Source organism: Simochromis diagramma, unplaced genomic scaffold (assembly GCF_900408965.1).
Source record: "Simochromis diagramma unplaced genomic scaffold, fSimDia1.1 OVJJ01000463.1, whole genome shotgun sequence".
Lineage (NCBI taxonomy): Eukaryota > Metazoa > Chordata > Actinopteri > Cichliformes > Cichlidae > Simochromis > Simochromis diagramma.
In genome coordinates this window covers 5,871,570-5,895,101 of record NW_024386941.1, presented here as the reverse complement: position 1 = coordinate 5,895,101, position 23,532 = coordinate 5,871,570, and the positions used below count along the sequence as shown (strand labels likewise).

General features: G+C 41.6%; 1 protein-coding gene and 1 long non-coding RNA gene across 9 annotated transcripts in view; both read left to right on the top strand.

Annotated features, from left to right (window-relative positions):
• The window catches only part of robo1 (roundabout, axon guidance receptor, homolog 1 (Drosophila)), a 197,030-nt gene that overhangs the window by 115,926 nt on the left and 57,572 nt on the right, over window positions 1-23,532 (top strand). The window lies entirely within an intron of this gene.
• Window positions 1-23,532, top strand: part of LOC120737219 — a 64,920-nt gene that overhangs the window by 26,815 nt on the left and 14,573 nt on the right. Inside the window, exon 1 of the long non-coding RNA XR_005696699.1 lies at window positions 1-23,532. This exon is cut by the window's left edge and continues 26,815 nt beyond it; it is cut by the window's right edge and continues 12,256 nt beyond it. This is a non-coding gene — a long non-coding RNA (uncharacterized LOC120737219).

Below are 23,532 nucleotides of genomic sequence, written 5' to 3'. Positions count from 1 at the left end.
GAAGTCAAAGCTCTTTTAAGTTGAGCCGAACTCTCTATGTACCTATTGAGGACTTTGAACCATGTTAGATAGATGATGATAAAAAAGGATATGAGGTCATCTTCTTTATGAATGTCGACTAGAATGTACTACACTGTCAACTCTGCCCTCTTTTTATCACCCATTGCTTCCTTATCAAGGTAAAGAGGTTCCAGTATTGACCTTGCGGGAGAGGCTTTCGGTCTTGCTCTCAGTACTGAGCTTACAATGACTGTTTGCTATTGTTTGTCATTCTTTGCTGATCTGAAGGAATCGATCAGGCCATGCTGACTCAGTGGACAGAGGTTAAATGTTCATATGCCTGCTTGACTAATCTGTTCCCTCTTAATGACGGTAGTAACAAAGATGGCCTTTGAAAGGGTGACTAACGAGTTGGGTTACAATGACGAATCTGTCAGACATGGCTGCACTGTTGCATGATATACTTTTCTCTCCAGCTCAAGATGGAGAATAAATGTACTTCATTTGGAGGAGGAACTTTTCTCTTCCCTATATGTGTTCCCTAGCTATTTCCAGCAAGTCGTCAGGGCACTTCTCAGGGGATACTGCCTTTTACTGTTAACCCTCAGGAGTCTATCATCTTTATGTTTCATCATAATCAGGACTTTATGCTGACAACTCAGAGACAACAGGATTAGATGTGGGGGGAAGAAGAAAATAGACATCTTCTGTGTGTTTTAATGAAATCAAATAAATTCCTCTTGGGACAATACTGTGTGTGAATGTGTTCAAAGAAGCACCCCGTGGCACTTTCAGTTATATTGGTTTCCGTATATGTTTGTGCCTGTAGATATATCCAGTACTATAACCTCCTACAGTAATAAGTTTTGGGTAGTTTTCTCCAAAACTAAGAAAAGTTCAGTACATATTGGGTGTATGATTGGATTCTTTGTCCTGCTAAGACTGTCTGTAATATCAGTCGCTCTATATATATATATCCTTTTTATTTCTTAGTGAGTGTGATTGGGGTGCTGTGGACCAACCCTTCATGCGAAAGAGAGAAAAGAGGGGAAAAAAGGGAAATTTCTCTCATACAAGAAAAAGGATACTCTTGGTTGGCTTATTGATCTCCCTTTCCTCTTCCCTATTTCTTTCACCCTTTCCCTCAACCCATTCCTCCCTCTTTCCCTCTCCAGTAGACTGCTGATGAGCTTGCTCCCCACAGACCCGCCGCCAGGCACAGTCAGTCAGGGTTCTCTCCGTCCATCTCTAGCCCTGCTAGGCAGAAGATTTCTCCTGAGGCCAAGAAGAACAAGGCATATTCTGTTACAGGCAGTGCAGGAGAAAGAAAAACGTACTGTTACTAGATATGAGTGAAATCAAATCTGTTTGACTTGCCTGGCAGCTACGGCCATTTTCCATGCAGACAGAGAATATCAGGATTGAGTGAATGGAATGCAGTAATTCATGGTGCACTTGACAGATTTATAGGGCTGTCAGTTATTAAAGTAGATCTGATAACAAATTATTTTATTACCACCAGGAGCAGGTCAGGAAATCAGTCGTGCAAACGTGTAAGATGTTCGATATCTATCTTATTTTAGTGACTTATGATCATTAACTTTTCTTCCGCACCAGACGGCTCTTGTTGCACCTCTTTAACTATACAAATGATACAGCCCTGGTGTAGCTGAGGGTCAGAATGGGCAGAAAGTGCTAGAGTTTTTTCCCATCTATTCTACATCCTCTGAGTGCCCCATATATTACCAAACGTGTGCAATGAATGGGTGCAAAGCAGACAGAGGGGAGAGCACGCTCACATTATAACTGCTCTCGGATGTCTAAACTAACACTCAGTCTGCACTTCAAAGGCCTGTGGGCGTTGACACACTGCCCTCCTTTGTGTTCGTGTGTATTTGAGTAAATTGAAATTGAGGAGTGAAAGACGGGGCAGAGAAAACAATGGGCCATAAACAAACATTGAGTCCTAGCTCCAGAACAGCTGGTGTTGTGTTGAGAGGCCACAGTGTTTGCTTCAGCAGTGTGGCAGATGTACTGTAAAGCCCTTTGCTGCTTTTATTATCAGCGTGTGCACGCGCAAGTGTGTGTGCGTCTGTCCAAGTGGCTGAACAAGCCTAGCGAGGAGGAAGAACAGTGGAACATTGCAGAGTTTGACAGATCAAACCATTATCTGTACTTCACTGACCATCTTGCTGTTGTCAAATCAGAAATATGTCTCTGTCTACGTCTATGATTCTCTTTCTCCATTATTTTCACTTTTTCTTTTTATCTTAACACACTCGAAGACACACACACACACTCACCCACGCACAACCCAACTTAGGACCTTTAGCTAATGAGAGCGTGTAGCACAATTACAGCATTTTTGCTTTGCAGCACAGGTTTGAGTCCACTCAGGCAGCCTTCCTTTTATTCCACCCACCAACATGCTGCATAGCTGGCAGTTCCACTAATTGGATAGTGCAGTATGTGTGTGCAGCTCAATGTCCTGCTATGGCCCTTCATCTGGGCAGATGCTGTGGCTATGGTGGATGTTAATGTGAGATGCCGCAAGCTTCATCATCTGGTATCAGTCACTCTGTAATTGGAACAGCCCTGGTGGTTCATTGTAGCCTTCCCAGGCCCTGTTATAACCCCACCCACACTCTAATAGTGGATGGGACTCCACATTCCCAACCATGTGTGGAGGAAGAGTCTTGGCGGAGGAGGAGGAGGAGGAAGAGATGGAGAAAAGAAGGCAATGAAAGGGAGCCAGAGGAGGAAGAGTGTGATTTCTTGCTTCCTGTCCCAGTCTTGATGGTGCACGTCTGGTCGCCAGCATGCTTACCCCTTTCAGTGCTTGCTCTAATCCCTACCCCCTTTTTTGCCAGTAAAATGATGATAGATTGATAACACCGAGCAGAAATTGCTTTTTACTAGCCCTCCCACATTTTTGGGTTAAGCATAGATGGGGGCTGAAGTTCATCAAAGGTAATTAATGTTGGCATATTTTTTTCCCCAACAGAAATATTGCTCTAGTCAAAAACTTTCCCTAGTGTAGTTTTGATATGTTTTCTTCTTTGCTTGTGGGTTTTATGTTTTGTGAACATGTGCGTAGCATGACGTGTGTGCGGGTGCGTTTCTGTGTGCGCTTTTTATAAAAGGCAGCTTGTGGAGCTAATTAAAAGGCCTTGTGTAAGACAGAACCATTCATCTTAGTGATGGGCCCAAGCTGTCATGCCACAGTCCTGTGGGGGAATGAACCGCCGCTGCAGGAAAAAAAGAAGACGCAACACACACTGTCCTTCTTTTTCGCTCAATCCCAGGCATCCTAATGTTAGGGTTAAATGTCAGTCTACTTAAGAATTCATTGTGTTATGTTAAAATATTCCAAGGAGTTTCTGATCATCTCCTCTCCGCCACTGCGATACAAAAGAAATTCCCTCCTCCTATCAACTTACCCTCGCAAAAGGTGACGAGAGCAGTTAATGTTGAGATATGCTGTCTTTGACAGAGGGATTAAGATATGCACAACCCTCCCTCTAGGTTTTCTGTGCTCAGCAGGGTTTTTGGATCACAGGGTAATTATATTAGCTGTGATGGACCTGACAAAGATTGCTGCCAATGGAATTTGTGCTTGATGCCTTTTTAGTATGCATCTCAGGCTTGTATATCCTTTGGCCTCTTTTGCTTGCCCCCCCCGGCCTATGCTCTATGTGTGAACCCAGGCTGCCTGTCCCCTTGCCCTCTCATTACCGCCACAAGCCCAGGGGTGCTGCCAAGGCACTAAGAGGTGAAGCATGTGGGTCAGGGAACAATGCTGCCTCTGCCTCCAGCAACATGTATGCGGTCTAAAATTGCACATCACATTTCCATGGATGAGCAGACCTAATACTGTGTGTTATTGATTATGGATGATGGAGCTTCTCTGACCTGCATATCATTATCGGTGTATCCAGAATGTAACCGCAATCTAAGGCTGTCCTGAATACCAATGTTTGTGCTCTGGAGCTTTGCTAATAATTAACAGGGAACATGTAAAGCTTCAGCTGCCATTTGGCATGGGATTTTATAATTTGATAAAGTCATCATGCATATGAGTTAACAATGATGACTCTACTTTAGATTCCATTGTATTTTCAAGTAAAATGATCACTTAGAGAAAAATGGAAGTCTCTTTTACTTTTTCCTCACAGAGTGCCCAGTCTCAATACTCATTTGCTGAATGATACAAGATAGAGAGAGAGTTTTTTTTCCCTTTCTCTTAAAGTGTAGCTCGTTTGAAGCTGCACTGTCCACAGATATTTTTTTCCTGGGTGCTTTTTTGAAGAAAATAGCTGAAGGGCTTTAAAAAAAGACTCTTAATTTAGACACATAGTCAGCATGCTGGCACCAGTAGGGTGTAGTGAAAAGGGATGGTCACTGCTAAATGTGAGGGGATATCAGGTACCCAAAATAAGCAAATGGATATTTAAAAAAACAAAATCCTAAAAGAGAAATTCTGCCATATGCCTAGAAAACAAATATCTAAATAGTTCAGGATAACAGTTCTAATGCATTTCTGTGCACCTCAAGCGTAGCGCTGTGTTCTCCAGTTTCAGGACTGGGTGGTCAAGATCAGCTGCAGGATCCCCACATTTTTCAGTCAGTCAGTGGTAGTGCATGGTTCCTCTAGGGAGATAAACACAGTCACACATGATTGTTGAATTCGGCTTATGTGCCTCGTAATTTAGTCAGACTAAATTTGCTGTTTAGAAAGACCTGAAGGTCCAGGGGGGGAAAAAATATGTGATTGGCAAGTGGGAACAGCTGCACCACCTGGACAGTGTGTCACGCTGTGAAAAATCCTCCATCACATATGTTACAAGCGTTGCAGTAAAATTTTTAGTTATTTAAAGTAATTTTGACTGGCAGTGCTCTCTATGCATCACACGGTCATCCGAGTTCCCTTTGCTTCTCGCCCTGAAACACCCTCACACTGAGCAGTAATACTAGTTTTTCTTCTGTTGTCCCTTCACTCAAGATTAAATTACAATAATTACCTGCTCTGAAAGTTCTGGCACATCGAGCGCTGTCTAAATCTTCTAACTCCAGTTGCGAACAATAAAGTACAGACCGTACCTGCCTTTTGAAACAAGAGTCCAGGTCTTTTGAAAGATTCCCCCCCCCCTCCCAGTTTGGTCTTACCACCGCAAAACAACAATATCGAAATCTTTTTCTTCGGAGAAAAAGAACCATGCCCTTTCTTGGCTTGCGTAGTGTGCATCTTGGGACTTTGTATGCTTCACTGTGTGTAGCAGCACCTGCAGAGACCATAAAAGCAACACGTGTGGATGTGTGTGTTGTTTGTTTGTAGGGGAAGAGGTTGATCCCTGAGGGGCTCTGTTCCACTGAGACACGCAGAGAGCAAGGGGTCACTGTGGAGGAAGGGGAGGTAGGAACCCTCACCTCCACATGAACCTTAAACTATTGAGAGAGAAGCGAGGAGAGATAGGGGGGTTGAGACTTGAGCTTGAACATACGTCTGCAGGGCCTGAGACAAATGATAGGGATTTCCTCTGCCTTTCTGACCACGTCTGACTGTCTAAGCTCTTATCTTCTATCTGTCTGGTGTTTTGAGGAGTGGCGGTGCCATTTAACTGAAAGGCTTGATATCCAATCATTTATAAATGTAATAAACGTAACAAACATAAGCTGAAACGTCACTGAAAGCATTCCAAAAAACACTGGCAATCAGAGTGGTTGTCAGAAGTTTTTCTGTAATTTTCTCTTCATTAAGACTAATGTGGGGAAAGTACATTTTCACAGTGAAAATATGTTCCAGAAACCAAAAAAAACTTGTTCTGGAGCTATATTTCTTTAGCCAGCGCACATTTTCTGTTCCAACTCTGTAAAGGGACAGGTGGAAAGTCATTAAACCTAAAGTCTAAACTGTGCTCTTTGATTTAAACAGCTTGCTGTCAATGCCCAAGCATTTTCACTATAACTTCATATATAAAATGTCTGTTAGATTGTTAAACTGTCCGGCTCTGTGTGTGTGCGCGCTGGAACCGTTAATGGAGTGAAGCCGCATGAATCTCTCCACGGGGTAGGCCTGATGTCGACAAAGGAGAGAGATATGGGTTTCACTGGTGTGTGCTGCTGGGTGATGGATGGACAGAGCCGGGGTTAAAACGGGGTCACCGTGTTTGTTGCGTTGTGTTTAGGTGGAGATGTTTGCCATACTTCATCACCATACCTCAATGTTTGAAGGGATATGTGTGTCACCTCTCTCTCCTTACACACACAATTGTGCACACATACGGAGTCTTAAAAAAGGCAAAAAAAAGGGAGTATTGAATTGAGTATTGGGTTGGCAGATACTTAATCGATGACTTCGAGTAAGTGTGGAGAATTGTACTTTCTAATAACTAATTGGTCCCCATTGGTTGCATTTAGCTGAATGCTACAGAATTATCAGTCTCCTTGTTTCCTTCGGCAGAAGGTCCTTGAGATTCTCTTCCTGCTTGTGCTCTAGTCAAGTCATTATTCTCAAGTGTAAAATCTTGCATTTGGTTAAATCAAGGCAGCCTGGGACATGCTTTGGTCTGTAGAGAGGCTAAGACTAGAGGATGTTTTTTGCCACAAGCACCAGCAGCCTCCCAGCCAGGGTGCAGCACACCTTATGAGCTCTCCATGGATAGAGCGATGGAGGATTTATATTTACTGGAGTACATATAAGAATCAGTTATACATAATGGGCTATAACTCACTTTTTGCTACAGTAGGTGACAAACTGTACAGATTCACTCACATAAATTACATTGACACGGTTTGCTTCCAGAGGGTGAGGGGAATTGCTGACCCATCATCGTCCGCTTGAGGATGTGTCACTGCCACGCCAAGGTTGATTTCCTCAGTTCTTCTGCTTTTCCACAGGGAAACGGGCTATTTTGCCTCTACATCCACATTAATTTCAATGTTGTTTCCACTGCACTGCTGCTTTCACACTCTATGCTTTCTCAGCAGCTGCTGTCGAGGTACACTTGATGCCAGCTACACTTGTGGGTCTGGTCAGTTGCCAGCAGTCACAGGCTGTCGGTGGGTCCTGGGTGTAAATGTGAAGCCCTGCATTGCTCAGCACGAACATGTGTGCCCACTCAACTTTTTCACGATAAACACGGCTTCTTGGGTTTTTATTTAAAAACATTAAATCCAAAGCTCAAGTGCGATTCTCTCTCCATCACCTGTTTCAGGGTGCTTCTGACCTTTACCGTGACTCCCTGTGGGAGGATGTCAGCTGCTCCTGTCGTGAAAGCGAATGTAATAGCGAAGGCCCTCACCTGGAACAAGCAAGATCATTGGGCCATATCCTCACTTTCACGCCAGGCAGTCACCAAATAAACTCTATATACTGTAGCCGATTTAGCAGTGGTCCTTTGCAAGTCCTGTCACATTTATCTTCCCAGCCTGATAGGGCTTATCTAGGTTCCAGCGTGTCAACCGTGGCACATTATCATATAAAGTGAGATAGTGAACGCATTCTATGTCACAGTCTCTGACCTGATTAGAGCTATATGCAGCAGTACAGGTGCATCGGGGTTTTGTTTGCCTGTTTGTGAGCATTGTATGAACATGTTTGGCCTGTTTGGTTTAGTGTGACAGCAAATGTTGGCTTATTTATGCAGCTGATCTGTTTTTTATACAATTCTATTCTTCATTTTTAACTCGGTGCACAAGAATGCCTTTCTCCTATTGGACTTTACAACAGTAAATAAATCGATGTATGTAGTTACTGTTAATTTGTCCATGATGTCTTCGGCACCTGTTATCAGCACAGTCACGCAGCCAAGTGGTAGTCAGACAGCTGGATTAATCCTCTCTTTATAACATATTACCTCCCTCTTAACCTTTCAGAAAAGCAAGGAAGAGAGCGCGAGAGTGATCACACATGTAAAGAAGATCATGCCAGACACCTCGGGTGATTCTCTTACTGTTAATAAGCCCCGTGCTCTCATCAGTAGTAATGACTTTCACGGGGAACAGCCTTCATTATGAATCCCCTTCGAACTTGTAAATGCTCACCTCTTGGAAACTAGTTGATCCATTTGTAAAGAAATGAAATCTACCATCTTTTCAGAGGCAGAATCGGAGTGTCTATGTTCAAAGTAGCACTTATTATGATGAATTTTGTACAAAAAGACGGTTCTGGGAAGGATAAAAGCATTCTCGTCATACATTTCTCCCCTGGGATGTGGTTGCTCTCAAAGGAGCCCTCCTACCAACAGAGATTTGGGAGATTCCAGGAGACCATAAAATTTCACCAAACATGAGGGAGGGCAATGAAAACAGCACAGGCGGAGACGTCCATTACCACCATAAGTGTGTTTTTATCAAAGTGAATATTTCCCTTCTTCCCCGGGCTTTTAATCTTTTATGTATTTTCTCTGACAAAACGCTTCTTTGAGGACTCGTTCTTTGTCAGATGCGTTGGTGATAATTAGGTTTACAATAAAAGAGCAGCAGACATATGAGGATATCCTCCTTTTGAACGTTTCTTTTCAAGGGAAACTTTAGGTAACTTTGCCTCTTGAGATTAAAAGACTGATTTTGATGACAAAATATCTGCCTGTGAGTTATTCCTTCCTCCTTTCTCCCTATTTAACTCGCTTGTCTTTCCACACACTTCTGTGCGCCTACTCATTTTGAAGCTCTGCTCTATCATTACCTGAGTCGGAGGTGGGTTCATGGTGTATTTTGCAGTCTGTAGTTTGCCTTCCTTCCTCTCCTATTTACCCTGCATGCAAATAACTGTCAGGCTAGATGAGCGCTGTTTCGCATTATGCTCCCTGCTCTCATGTTAGCATTCTGTCTTCTCTCCACTGCACCCTCAGAGAAGCAAGCAAACGCAGCTGTGAGCGAGTGGTATTTACTCTCATCTGTGCGCTGTTCGTCATGACTAGTTCCATAGCATACCCTCATTACATGAAAGAAGCAGCCAGTGCTCTGCAGACTGGAAGAGCATTCTGTTGCTCACTTAAAGATGGTCTACATCTGATACAGGCATGGTTAGCATACATATGGAGCCGTCGGATGTAATTTGTACTTGATTAATGATGATTTATTAATTATAAGATGGATCAAGTGTTTTACTTCTGCAGTTTGGTGCCAGTTTCCACATTTTTGCCATTAAAGCGACTTTTAAAACAGCTGTATCTAAAATGCGCTTGCCTTTGACATTGGGTCAGCATGCACTGGTGTTAAACATATGCGTAAACTGTTTGAAGTTTTCTATTTTAAAAATCTCCCAAGGATAAAAGCAAGGTCAGTGACATTACAGCTGAGTATAAACAGGCATTGCAACGTTGTTCTTTATTTAGACAGGTGTTAAAAGGGAGGTTAGTGCATCTAAGTAGTGTTTATGCACATTCTACTGCACCCACCATATTCCCTGGGATGAATTATCTTGGTAAATCATCGACAGCTTTTTTTGTATGGTACTTTCCACACATGTTTATTATACTAATTATAGAGCATTCATTGTGATCTTTGGCACGTCTGCATCATTTATGCGCACATGTTGGGATACATGTTTCAGTGCAAGCATGTTTGCGTACAGCTATGTGTGTAGAAATGTAATGACATAAAGAACTGCGCTTATACAAATTCTAATAAGCCATATTTTTGCTAAAATGTGCTATAAGTAAGTCAAAGAAAAAGAGGAGATAGCCGTGTGCAGGCCTAAAACTGATAGGATTTGTGACATACATTCTCTTCCTGCATGTCTTTCTTTTTTTAATTCAAATTTTAACAGTTGTTCTGGTTGTTCATCTTCATTTGCAAAATAAAATAAAAAAAATAAAGTGGTTGTAGCTCCAGGCATTCAGGGTTAAGATTTAAAATTAGTTTGCACATGCAGCACAGATACATCAATGAAAAACATGATTTCATTCTCTTGAAAAACAGCTAACCTGGAAATATGCTAATAACAAAAGTCTTTTTTTTTTTCCAGTACATTTGTTTGTGTGTTTGCATGAGCGTTCCTGAGTGTCTTCAGTGAGAGGGCCAAATGCCAGTCATCCCTTACTTCTCTCATTGAGATAGATGAGTTGTAATAAGGGTTGGGTGGGTGTGTGGGGGATTAGCTGTTCTACTGTTTCCATGCATACAAATGTATTTTGATTATGTAACGCACACACAGAGACGCGCAAGCATTCACTCCATATCATCTACCATTGTCAGCCATTGATTTGCAGGCAGGACTTTATTGATTGTCGTCAGCCACAGATTACAATCAGTCTGAGCTCTTCTTCTAGCCCAGGGACACTGAAGACAGATGCGGCACTGTAAAATTTCTCTATCTTAATCTGTCCAGATGCCAACTTCCAATTTTCTTGCGTTCTTCCTTAGTCTGCTAATAAATCGTGTTTCATCGGGCTCAAAATTTTAGTGTCCTTTGACTGCCAGGGAAGGGGCTAAAATTATTAGAGCTATTTGGTTCTTAATAAATCTGGTAGAATTTGATGAATGGCTCTGTGCACTTTTGTAACTGCTGACAGAAAGAGAGCCGGTTTGACACAGCATAGAAATATACTGATTTATTAAAAACAGTTTTTATTGATGCTTCTACTAACATCAGCACATTGAACAAATTGCTTCTTCTTTGGTCATTTTGGTATTATCAGCATGTATGCGATAAGTCGTGTCTTTAGTGTAGTGACTTACAATGGAAGGGCTAATTAACAATTCACATTATAGCCTAATTTATATCAAAACATATTAAATACCTGGGATGTGACTTATGTGATTTTTCAGAACCACGGTATAAAAGGACTTCAGAAGTAGATAGAGTTCCAGTAAAAGTTATAAAATACTGAGGAGGACTGGCAACATGTAAAAGGCCCAAGACCGAAGGACAGAATTTGGAAAGAAGAAAATCGGCTTTAAAATTGCCCGTGGGTATGACTGATGTGCAATGAGTTACTAGGTTTCACTAGTAAGGTTCAGTGTTTGTGTCTGTTTCTCAATAGTTTTTCCCAAAAGTATTCAGAAACCTTTCTACACCCTGATTACCCATCATGTCTGAATTTTTGTCTCTGTTCATACAATATAAGGACAGACTCACAAGATGTTTTATGTTATTTTCCTGTTTCATTTCTATTTTGAAATTTTACGAGAAAGAAGGGGGAGTGAGCTTGAGGACTGAAAGAATGATGAGCCAGTCCTCCTCTTATTTACGTCTAATTTCTCTTCTCGTCTCATGTAAATTGTATTGCTTTGCACATTACCAAGCAGCCCCCACTAACTGCTCTTTAAGCCGGCACACTGTCTCTCCGTGAGGAGGCTTGTTAAAGACTGACCAGTGATCAAGCACCAAGGGCCTTCCCAGGTCAGACCACAGTGACCTCTTGACCTTTGTCTGCTTAACTCCAAATTATGATGTATTAAAGCACAAAGGACTACTAATGGCTTTGCATGTATTAAACATCTGCCCTGCTTCATGATCAAAGGGCCATTTACAATAGGACCCTAAATATGCTCACAGGAAGTAGTGGTGAGTAAAAAAGGTCAGAGGTCAAGGCAAGCGTGTAAAGTGGACCTGTGGCTAATTATTAACTCACTGCAGTCTTTGTACTTGGAGCCAGCTGTAAGACTAGATGACTAAGATCTTTAATATCCTGTTTGCAGCTCCTAAATGTTTCTCTGTATCAGAGGAGCACGACAGAAATGGAGGCTGCTGCTTTGAAGATGATTGAGCATGTCCTTTTAGTCTTGGAAACAGATGACAATCAGAAGCACAGGTGCCTAAAGAGAGAATGCCATGTTCTTGATTGCAGTGAAGACGATTTCCTGCTATCAAAGAGTGTGATCGTAGAACGGCAGTCAGACTTCTGGGCAGCGTTGCGCGCCTTTCAAAGCAAACAGCCATTGTCTCCGTTTAGAGTTGTGGCTCCATTCCTGTGGTGTCAGAAATTATACAGTTGGTCTGAAACGACAGGATCCGCTGTTTGGACTTGACTTGGCCGCGGAGCGCCGTGCTGTTTAGCTCAAAACCCCTCAATTTGCTTAGACTTAAATGAGACATTGAGAAGTCACCAGACATTCCTGAAGTGAGTGAGCAATCATTCTGTATTTCAGTGGCACAGAGATGAGAGACAAAGAAAGCAATTGTAACTGACTGAGTTTGAAGGTGGCTAAGCGGTTTATGAGTTGCCACAAATACTGGTAGTCTTAACTGTAAGATGACGTTTCTGAGCTCTGAGGACTTTTAAGTGTTGTGGTTTTGAGGTGAGTTTTATCATGCTTGTTTTCAGTGCGTGACTAAGTTAGTTGAGCAATCCTTGATCCTCACTTGTCATGTTTTTGCTTGCACAGTGCACAACATGTTAACTGAGTTAATCCTCTGCTACAATTAATCATTAAAAAATCCAGCGTGGATTTGTAATTGAGCAAAACTTGAAATAACAAGAAATATTAAATTATTTCAAAATGGAAGCCCTTCAAAGAGTTTAAGTGCTGGTAAAGTGAACAGTTAATCATGTTCTGAGACTCAAAAAGTCATCGACCTCCCTAATAAGAAGGTGATAATGGATGATCCTTAATTGTTCCATTTATCTCTGCTCCAGATGTGCTCGAGGGTTTTTCTTCCAAGAACCTTTCTTGTCTTGACAGGGAATTGCATCTTTAGAAAGGCAAGGTGGCATTGTCTTAGTAAAAAAACAGACTTTGACTTTCTCTTTGTTTACACCTGGATTTAGTTCCAAGTCACTTTGACAAGTTTCTTTAAGACAGAAGATGATTAATAGTCAGCCTCACTGTAAATTATAGGAAACACAGCAGCACGCACATTTCAGAGGTTTATAAGGGTGGATATGTGACATTTTTTTATTAAGTTATAATCCCGTTAAGTGTTTTTCAGTTGGGGATTTGGCTGGCTGCAGTTTCTGTAGGGTTGTAAATCATCATTTTACCCGAACTGACAGCAGCACAGTGTACTAAATAGTAATTATTTTACAGTATTCATCATACATGTGCACTACCAGCGGTGAACAAAATAACAAATTCCTGAAATGCTTCTGGAAAATGAAAAACAAGTGAAATCTGATTTTATCCAAATTCAATGAATTCATGTAACACAAGCCGAACTGAGCTTATCATAATAAAGTATTCAGTACTGTAAACCTAAGCAGAAACCATGCAACAATACTCTTGCAGCAATGAGGGAATAAATCATTTCATCTTCAGCTTGCCTTTCCTTCACCTCCCAAGACAGTATAATAGAAATGTATTTTATCTACCCTGCTCTGTTTTTTCTTTTTATTAGTTTTTTAACTTTTCAGTTTCTGCTTCTGTCTCTGTAGGCTGTGTTTTTCTGTCTGGTTGTCGGCCTTTCTCTCGGTGGGGTATATCTGGGGTCTTTGGCAGAGGTCTCTCCCCTTTTCCTCTAATTGGCCAGCTTCCCTCTCTCCTTGGCTGCTAGATAATTGGACATGCAACCCCATCCCTCCCCTCCCAATCACTGCCTCTCTCTAGCCCCCTCTGCATTCCATATACTTCGCATCCCAGTGTGAGTCTCTCGGTGGACCCATCTTCAACCACTAGATCAAAGGGAATATACAATCCCGCACTGTCCAAACACATCACAGCCCAGGTTGCTCTCGCCTCACTCCCAATACCAAATACCAGTATGAGATGAATTTTTATGTCCGAGATATTACATCCAGCATCTTTTTCCACTACCTGGAGACAAAGAGTAGCACCTCCTTGCAGTACATTAAGAACAAGGTAATTCATTTTGGTGTAGCCTTGCTGGAATTATTCATGAGACGTTCAATATAAAAATATTCCGAACTGCTCCGGCCCTTAATAATTCATGCGTAGCATTCGTCTTCATTGGTATAGAGAGCAGCGGAGTCATCTGTCACTATAGGGAAGCTAGGTTTAACTAGTATCCAGCCCTGGGGTTCACAGAGGTAGAACAGGAGCACTGGAACAAAAGAAGGCGGCGTGTGGTTTTGTCCCTCTGACGCGTGGGCCTCCCATCTCTTGGAAGGAGGCAGCTTGAAAGAGGGGAAGACTGCGCTGTTGACCTTTTGGGAAAGGACCACTGGCTTCAGATTGAGTGATGGTGTCAGCCACAAGAGTAAAACACCTCTATTAGGAATGTCTAGCATGCTTGGGCACTTCTAATTATGAAGAATGCAAAACAACAGTCAAGAGAGACAGGAGAGGTTGCCTCGCAGTCATCCGTACGCCGGGCTTGCTCACCAGCTACAGATATGCGGGACCCACCACAGCGTGACTGCTTCGCTACATTCACCACCTCAGATTTCAGAACTTTTCCTCTTCCATCCTGTTTTGAAACTAACACTGCTTTGTGTTCTTGGTTGTTTGAGTATTAACATAGCCATTGCACAAACCTGACAGCCCTGTATTGCGGTTGTAGCACCATGCAACCAAGCATTACTCTAACTGCAGCCAGCAGGCAAGACTAAATCCACCCACATTTGAGCTCATTGAGTGGGAGTTCAGACAATCCCTGGAGTACATCTAAGAAAAAACTAAGATCAGGCTAGAAACTGGGACCCAGAAGAAGAAAAAAAGTAACTCGACATTTGTGGTTGCTTTAAAACTGCCAATGATATAAGCCATATGTCTGCAATTTTACTTGACTAGGTTGTCATCCCACTTCCCCATAAAGGTATCCCTGTGAAGGGAAAAGCCTTGTAACATTATCAGCAGAAATGCATTGCTACTGGGCAGTGGATGATAAAGAGAAGAATGGATAGCTAAAAAGATGGAGAGATGGAGAGCAGAGGGAGTCCCCAGAGATTTTCCCACTGAGAGACTGAGGTCAACAGCAGAACACAAATGGGCATTTTTTTTACCAGGAGCCGTAAGGGAGTAAGACAGCAGCACCAACTAGCCCCCACCCCTTCTACCTCCACCTCCCAACCTTATCGGTCAATGAGAACTGAGGCCTCATTATAGCAGACCTCAAATAAGCACAGCAGAGGTGCAAAGACCAAATAAAAGGGAACCAAAATGAGAACAGCAGCCGCAGTGAAGTGCCATCACTAACAACCATTGAATTTATTTCTCAATATGGCAGATCTATATAATATTATCTCATAGAATAAGAGCATGATACACTTGTATATCTGGGAAAAAATTATTAACTGTTGTAAAACCTCTAAGCATTCATCTTTACTTCAGCAATAAAATACATTTCAGAATAACCCAAATTGGCAGATTTGTCATCTCATTCAGTTTTACTGTCACCAGCACTCATAAAACGTCTCTATTTATTCAATGGCAGCCAAGCATTGCTGTTTCTCTCACAGCGCTGTCCTTGTGCCTACCCCAGTAACCTTGAGCCCAATGGAGGAGGTCAATTTGAATCAGAGCGGGTACTCTTTTAAAAGAGAATTACAAAATAGAATGAGGGAATAAAAGACCTGCGGTTGCTAATGATAGCAGCAGGGAGGGCAACACTGGGAGTCAGGTGATTATTCAGTATCTCTAAATTCATTCCTTGCCCTGTATCACTCCTCCTGACCCTCTCATTTTCTCTCCCAATTTGTCTTAAATTGGTTTTTTCTCACATCTCAGCAAAAATTAATTCCCTTTTGCACTTTCTCTCTTCCAACATGAGATTGCATTGGTCGATTAATATACAAATACTTTTTTATGCATGCATCCTTAAAAAACATTTTTTCCCCTGTTGTTGGAAATGAACAGGGTCCCAGCAGAGACGGGGGGGTGAGGGGAAAAATAGTCTCAAATGAGGTCCAGGTGTGCAGGTAATCAATTTCATGGAGGCTGGTTTTGCAAGGCTGCATGCTGAAGGAGACTGTCATAATTGGGCCACCATTTCAGACAGGTAATGGCGTTACAGCATTTTATTCTGGGCACACACACAGACGCACACACACACATTCCTGCGTAGACCCATAGAAATCACAGGCAGCTGAACACAATTGAGACAGATTAGTTTGTGGCACTTTCTAGTTACCCTCATGTTTCAAGGACTATTGCTGGTTTGTTCATTCATCATAAGGCAGAGGCTGTTTGGTGGAGCTTTTCCCTGGCTGTGGCCAGATTTATCACGGAGCACAACTCCCGCTCAGCTTGTTAACATTAGCTAGATAAGTTGTCCAGCATACTGGGTGCGGCAAAGTTAAAGAGCCTTTTATTAAGGCTAAACTGTAAATGGATTCGCATGACTGAGGTGCTTTACACGGGAGAGCAGTTTTCTCATGGATCATCCTGCTTGCCTGCTCTTATTTGTACACGCTATCCTCTGTGAGTCAGCAGACAACACAGGTGTTTCTGCAGAAGCAATGCAATATTCATCAAAAATTGTATGAATTCAGCCTGTATCCTCAAGTTTATATAACAAATAAATAAAAATAAATGAAGGCTCGGGATGTACAGATGAGTGACAGACTAATGGAAAAACATTTACCTTTATAGTAAAGGAATTAGGCTGTTGTTTGTGAAGGTACTCTGTCATCCAGGTCTTGGTAATCTAAGGAGCTTGGAAAGAAAAGCAACTGGACTTCTTTAAGTTTCTTGAAGATGTTTCACCTCTCATCTGAGAAGCTTCTTCAGTTCTAAGAGCAACTGGTTGAGAGTCCCAGATTTTAGGTGTTTATGCTGTGTAGTGCATTTGCTGGCATAGTCTATGAGGGATGGGTATATGCAAATTTCAGTGTTATCACCTTAATCATGTGGTTAAATATTTCTATACTGACGGAAAAGTGTCCTTTAAAAGGTCAAGCCCACTCACTCGATAGTTTGAATAAGAAAGTAATGTGAATCATATGCTATGGCCTTCAGAGCCATCAAACATGAACCCAAGCGAATACTTCTGGGAGATTTTGGATGGAGATCTTAGCTTGTTAGGGCTTTCCAGCACCATCATTAAAGCACCAAATGAAGGAAAATCTTCTGTAAGGATAGTCTTCCATCCCTCCAGTAGAGTTCGAGAGACTTGGAGAATCAATACAAAGGGGCTTTGAAGTTGCGCTGACAGTATGTAACAGGCCAGCACTTCATAATGGTTTCTCCTTTCACAAGTCTGTGATGGTGTACATTTGATTTTTTTCTAGATTTTTCTTCAGACTTTCGACCATGCTTGCGTTTATTTTGCCTGTCACTTGTTTTATTATGGTTATGCTTTTATTTCTATTGTTAAGTAAAGCATATCGCGTTTATGTGTAATGAAATTTGCAATAGAAATTACATTTCCATTCCATTTTTAAAGTTATTTTGCATAAAAATCAATACAGCGGGACTCTTCCATGTGGCTGTTTATACTGCCAGAAACATCCTTGTGACTAGTGGAGGGACATTCAAATTTCTGTTCGGAGGATCTCTTGTTGAAAATTGTCATTATAATAAATCGCTGCCTACATTATATGCTCTAAAGAATACTAAATTTAATTATGAAACTTAATCTTAATTGGTCCCAATCTACCTTTGCGGAGAAGAAGTAGCAGAAGAAGAAAGCCGAGAGGAACTGCCATGCAGTGGCATTTACAGAGACACTGACGCACACATTTGCACACACTGAACACAAAAGAACATGCATCTTACTGGCTCTTGCGGCAGGATTTTTTCCTGCCTTAATGGATCCAATTACTCTTTCAAAGACTGCCAACACTGTACCTTATGGTGAACCAATTGTGATGGTAATTCAGTTATTTTTAATGGACACACTCTCAATAATGAACCTGTAGGGGAAAGATTTTCCAGACAAATTGCAGCTCACGTGGTAAAAGTCGATTATGCTAATGTGAGGTGCAGAGAGGTTGTCATGTCTCGTGAGGTGGGGGTGTCATGTATTCCCCTGTATAATGAAGGAACCTTTCCTAAAATGCTCCCACTTTTGTTCCATAATGGGAAGGGAGGGGTTTGCTAGTAGCATTGACGTATGACACAGTGTTGTAAAATGGCATTGAAATGTGTATATCCCCTGCTGAGGTACAGTATGGCATATTCCATCACTCTGCATCATTTATGAGTCACGGTTTGGAACCTAGATATATGGCTTTCTCCAAGGGAGTCAGAACAGGACAGCACACCAGATGGCTCTGAGAATTCGGTCCAGAGTGTTAACATAAACTGATATTACTTTTGGTCTATTCGCTCTGATCCAGTATCATCTATCTGTGATGCCCAACAGGCGTGCGTTCTTGGCTTTCCTCCTGATCAGCCATTGAGTTACCTCGTCTCCTCTCACAAGTTCCCGGTCTCTGACACTTAGCAGACAGGAGCCTGGGATGGGGACCACCGGACACAGAGGAGGTCACTGTATCCTGTTTCACCAGAGAGGATGAATAGATCTGGGGCAACCAAACACACACACTGCCCCCAGACTGCCTAGGGCACCGTGGTCTGGAGAAAAAGGGAAGGCGAGTACAAAAGAATGACTGAAGTGCATTCCTGAAAGGAGGAGAGATGGGATTGAATGACAGGGGAGGACAAGGGGCCACTGGTGACACCGGCAGCCAGTAGGATTGAGTTTTCCCTCCGAAAAGCAGGCTCAGAAAAAAACAATGACTTTGGCATTTGTCTGGAAGGGAGAAACAGAAACTGGGATCTTGTGCTGTGGAGAGCTGAGGGTTCACTGGAATGCCTTTAATGTAACCTTGCCAGGGCTCTCATCGGATACTCCATGGCTCTCCTTATAGGATGTAACACAAATCAATCTTTATCACTGCAATACTTAAAGTACACTCAGCAACTCTCTCCATTTCTCTTGTAGTTCAACACACTGTGAATAGAAAGTTTACGGTGAATAACAGTGAGGTTTTTGTGCCAAGATGAACTGCCCTCCAGCTCTATCCTACATTAGATAAGGATCGGCATTCCTCCACTTTACAGATGTAGGTCATGTAGCCACAGCAGCGCAAGCAGCATTTGAGGCTTGCTTCATTTGTTTTATGACCCATCACTGTTTATTGTGGATTATCTGCCCCTCTACCTCATAGATGAAATTGAGTACATTGCGCCTCTTTTTCTTCCACTTGGCTGAGATAAAACCACATTATTGTGTTTGGGAAATGCATACATAATTTCCTAAAACAAATTTACAATAGAGAATATTCTGTGTTTGCTATTAGAAGTGTGGGGACGTTAAATTTTAGTTAATGTTCCTCGAGACGTCAATTGAACAGAGTAAATGAGCATGACTGAGAGCACTGCGGTGTGCATGTGAGATTTTGCCTTATGCACAAAAGACTTGTTGCAATTGAGGCAGCTGTTGCACGTACCAACTTAAGTTTAACCATATTTTCAAAGGTTTAGTGATCTTGTTGCTGCTAAAAGCTGGATCTCTCTCTTTCTCCGTCTCCCTGTCAGACTTTTGTCATGTTTTCATGTGATTCATGAATCTCACAAGGACTGACCTGGTGAGATTGTTGGTGTGAAATCTCTGGAAAAGTTAACACGGTGTTCATTTACACAATAGATTTTTGAACAGGAGTGTCCCCCTTTAAGTAACTTTTCAAGAATGTATTATAAACATGTTCACAGGGAGTCAACACTGCTTGACACATAATATTGTATTTCCACCTTTTTGATCATTTATTTTCTAATATCAAGTCAGGTTGTCACGATACTAGAATTTCAATCTCGATACTGATACCCAAGAAAATATTCTGTACCATTTTTATTACCATGTGGGACAAAAATGGAAAAAAAAAAAATCAAGAACCATTTTTTTATAACGTCTATGACGACGCTTTTTTAAAGTTGACTGATTTAGCGCAAAATAAATAAATAAATAAACAAAAATCATCTTGGTGCCAAAAACAACAACAGTATTTTCAAGTTGTCTGAAGCAGTGCTGTGCTTCTGGTAACTTGGCTCTACATTTTTGTTGCTGTCCTCTTGCTGGTAGACTTTTCTCAGCTCATGTGGGATTTAAGAGAAACATAATAGTTTTGGGGCACAATAATTGTGTTATCCTCGTAAATGAACACTCTCTATTATAACATTACAGACAGCAGGATTGATGGCGCTTGGTGTCTAGCCCCCACATTAACATTACCATTTTATTATTAGCCATAGCCGCTAGGCGCTACCTTAATGATAACTTAACAGACAGCTAATGTGGCTATCGGATGAAGGTACTTTCGTCTGCTCCCTTATTTCCACTGCTGTTGTCACAGCCGGTGGAAATATAATCATGTAATTAGCTTGTACGTTGCCCTGTACGCGAGCACTAAAATACACGGCATGAACATATTAGAAGCAGAGAAGTCTGCTTGCTTCATGTAAATCTTACTCTTGATAAAGATTAGTAAATGCACCAAATTCAAATCATAATGCACACACTAAAGATGTGTTACAGCATAATCCCTGAGAGAAATCAAGAAAAAGATCCACGGAACTTACAGACGTTTAAATGTCTCTCATGTTGGAAGCTGATAGAAATATCCTCCCAGGCAGCTTTTGGCAGACACAGGTCAGCAAGTCAATAGTGGCCAACAGCTCAGCCAGGGGCCACCACACCCTGCAGATACCAATACAATCCAGTATCACACTTCCACTACTCATTACTGCTTCTTTGTTGGTGGTAGTCTGTGAATAGGGCCAGATTGTATTTCCCCAGTGTCCATACTGCTATGGGACAGGAAGAGGCTAAACAGAGCCAATTAGCTTTGATTTCTGGTCAATTAGTTGCTTTTTACTTCTACATAAGAGTGTATATTATCCTTGGGGAAAGGATGGCTGTCTGGGACTCAGCAGAAGTCTGTGGAGCTCTTGTTGACTGTCCAAAACAAGTGGTCAAACACACTCGGATGAGTAAACAAACAGCAACATGAGATGTAGAACAAAGGCAAGTTGAATTCTTCAGATGAGTTGTTTTTTGTATTTCCATGAAAGCTCATTCCTGAAATGAAATGACAAATGTAGCTGAATGTAGTTTTAAGATTGCTTCTTGGTACGGAGATATTTTTGGCACATTGTAATGTGCACTAAGACATGGTTGACATGGGAGAAGAGAACAGTCGGGCTTTGCTGAAAAGGAAATTGAAAAGAAACTGAATACCAGGAGTCAGATTTCATGAAATAATAGCTGTGACAGAAATGGGAAAAGGCAAGGAAGCAGAGAAACCAAGAATGATTTTTCTTCTTGGCTCACAGAAAAAGAGAAAGACGAAGACAAATATATCAGGGCCATAATAAATGTACCATTGTGTAGGCAGTTTAACTCGCATGCAGTTGGAAGCAAATATTGCTTCTGTCAAACTATTATTGGGAGCTGGAGTTGGCCTTTCAGAGTGGAAATCTTGGACTTGGATTTCTTTGACTACAGTGAAGCACACTGCTGGACTCTCCCTCAGGTCACTTTCATGGATCTTCTACAGGGATTTTTCTCCCTCTGTGTGTGTGTGTGTGTGTGTGTGTGTGCCAAGTGAGAGATCAAACAAAGCGATGCATATTGGATCAGGTCCATGTGCACATGGCCTTTTATAGTGACCTGCCAAGGATTCTGCGCCAAAAGAAGGGACTAACTACAAGCCAGTGCTGCTGTCTTCTGCTGGGCCTTCAGGCCACAGTTCAAAGGCCTGCTGGCTGGAGCTGTCGGCTCTGTTAGCTTCTTACAGCAAACACACACACGGACAGTACACAAGTGGTCAAGCTCACATTGTAAGCTACATAAACACATCAACACAGAGAGTGCTCTCTTGCATGCTCATGCATGGACTGAGTGGGGAAGTATCCATTTTGACTTTAATTGTGTTTTTCTATGCATTAGCCCAGGGCTCATTATGGCCTCATACAGGGCGTGGGTGGATGAGGATACATGCAGGAAGCAGTGACAGAGGGCTTTTAGTGGACAGATGAGAAGGTGGAGGGCCTCTTCAGCCTGGGCAGTGCTCTTCTATCTCCTGTGGAGTGGCCATGGATTGCTCTTACTACATCATTCAAGTTGATCACTGCAAGTCCTTACTCCAGCCATTCTAAACAATGGCTTTTGTTAGTGGTGGTAACTCTTTCAAGGACATAATTTGGAGTACATTAGTGGTGCACACAGCTGCGTTTTCACAGCGGTGTTAAAGTTACACGTGTGGTATATGTAATGCAGTATGTGTGCTTGCATGTGGCATCTGTAGTGAAACAATGGAAGAATCGGACTGTGTAGCCAGTTGAAATGGATGTCATGGCTCATCTATTCCTACAAGTTGGGGTTTTTTTTATTATCATTATTATTGTTATTATATAAAGGTAATGTATTTTGGATCAGGAAGTTAAGTTTTCATAGACTGTATCTGTATAATCTTCATTACTGTCCAACATACTCAACATCTGGCCCAGTAATCATTTCTTATTAAATGAGGGAGCAATTAGTGAAAATCCGGAAACATAAATGCATAACAAACACACATAATAAACATTTCCTTAGCAACCCTGACTCCAGTCCAAAATGTGTAACTGGAAATGAGCCAAGAAAATATTCACTCATTTCAGCGTAAAGTTCAAGCTGGTGTCAGAATGGCAAACGAGCCGAAAAGAAAAATCTGAGTGGTGTCCAAATTTATTTTTTTTTGACACTCTAATTTTTATTGATAGTTTTGTCACAGTTTAAACACAAACATGTATTGCATTACAGGAGAAATAACCATGCAAGCACACAGTCAAAACAAACAGAACTAAAGCGAACAAAAGGTGTGGGTGCCAATTCTGATCAACTACCATATGCATGCCTTTACGCCGCAGCATACATACTCCAGCTTATATACGTACTTTTATACGGGCATGCATCAATAGATATACAGAGTTATAGACCTTAAATGTTTTGTTCGTTCATTAATTTTCCTTGGTGCCATATAATGTCCACTTCTCCCACTTAGCAACGAAAATATCTTCCTTTAATCTGAGAATGTAAGTCATTTTTTCCATTGCATAGATTTCTCCAACAATATTTAACCAGTCTTTTGAAGAAGGCGGATCCAGTTTGTACCAGTTTCTTGTTATAGCTTTCTTTGCAACTATCAATAGGATTTTTGTCAAATACAAGTCGTCGTACATAACATACTCTCTAATATTCCCAAGATATACAGTTTTAAAATTGTGTGGTAATTGATAGCCCAAGATATTGCCTATTACAAGAGTCACGTTCTTCCAAAAATTATGCAGTTTCAGGCACTCCCAAAACACGTGCGTATGGTGTGCTTCCATGTTACCACATCTTCTCCAGCATGGCAAACTGTCTTGAGTCTGTTTACTTTTGATTTTTGGTGTAATAAAGAATCGAGTAAGGTGTTTCCATCCAAATTCTCTCCAGCATCTTGAGTTAGTCGTTGTGTTCTGGGTTTCACACATATCTAACCATTCCTCAGTTGAGATATCAGTTTTTATTTCCTGCTCCCATTTCTTTTTTATGTATTCAGTTGATGTTGCCGTGTTCTCTCTTAGATTTTTATATAGTACAGAAATTTCCTTGAATTGGAGGCCCCTGTATGATTTAATTACGCAATTCAGGATGCCATAAGACGTACGCGAACTTCGTACTTCCTTTGAAAAGTAGTCTCTGAGTTGCAGGTACCGGTAAAA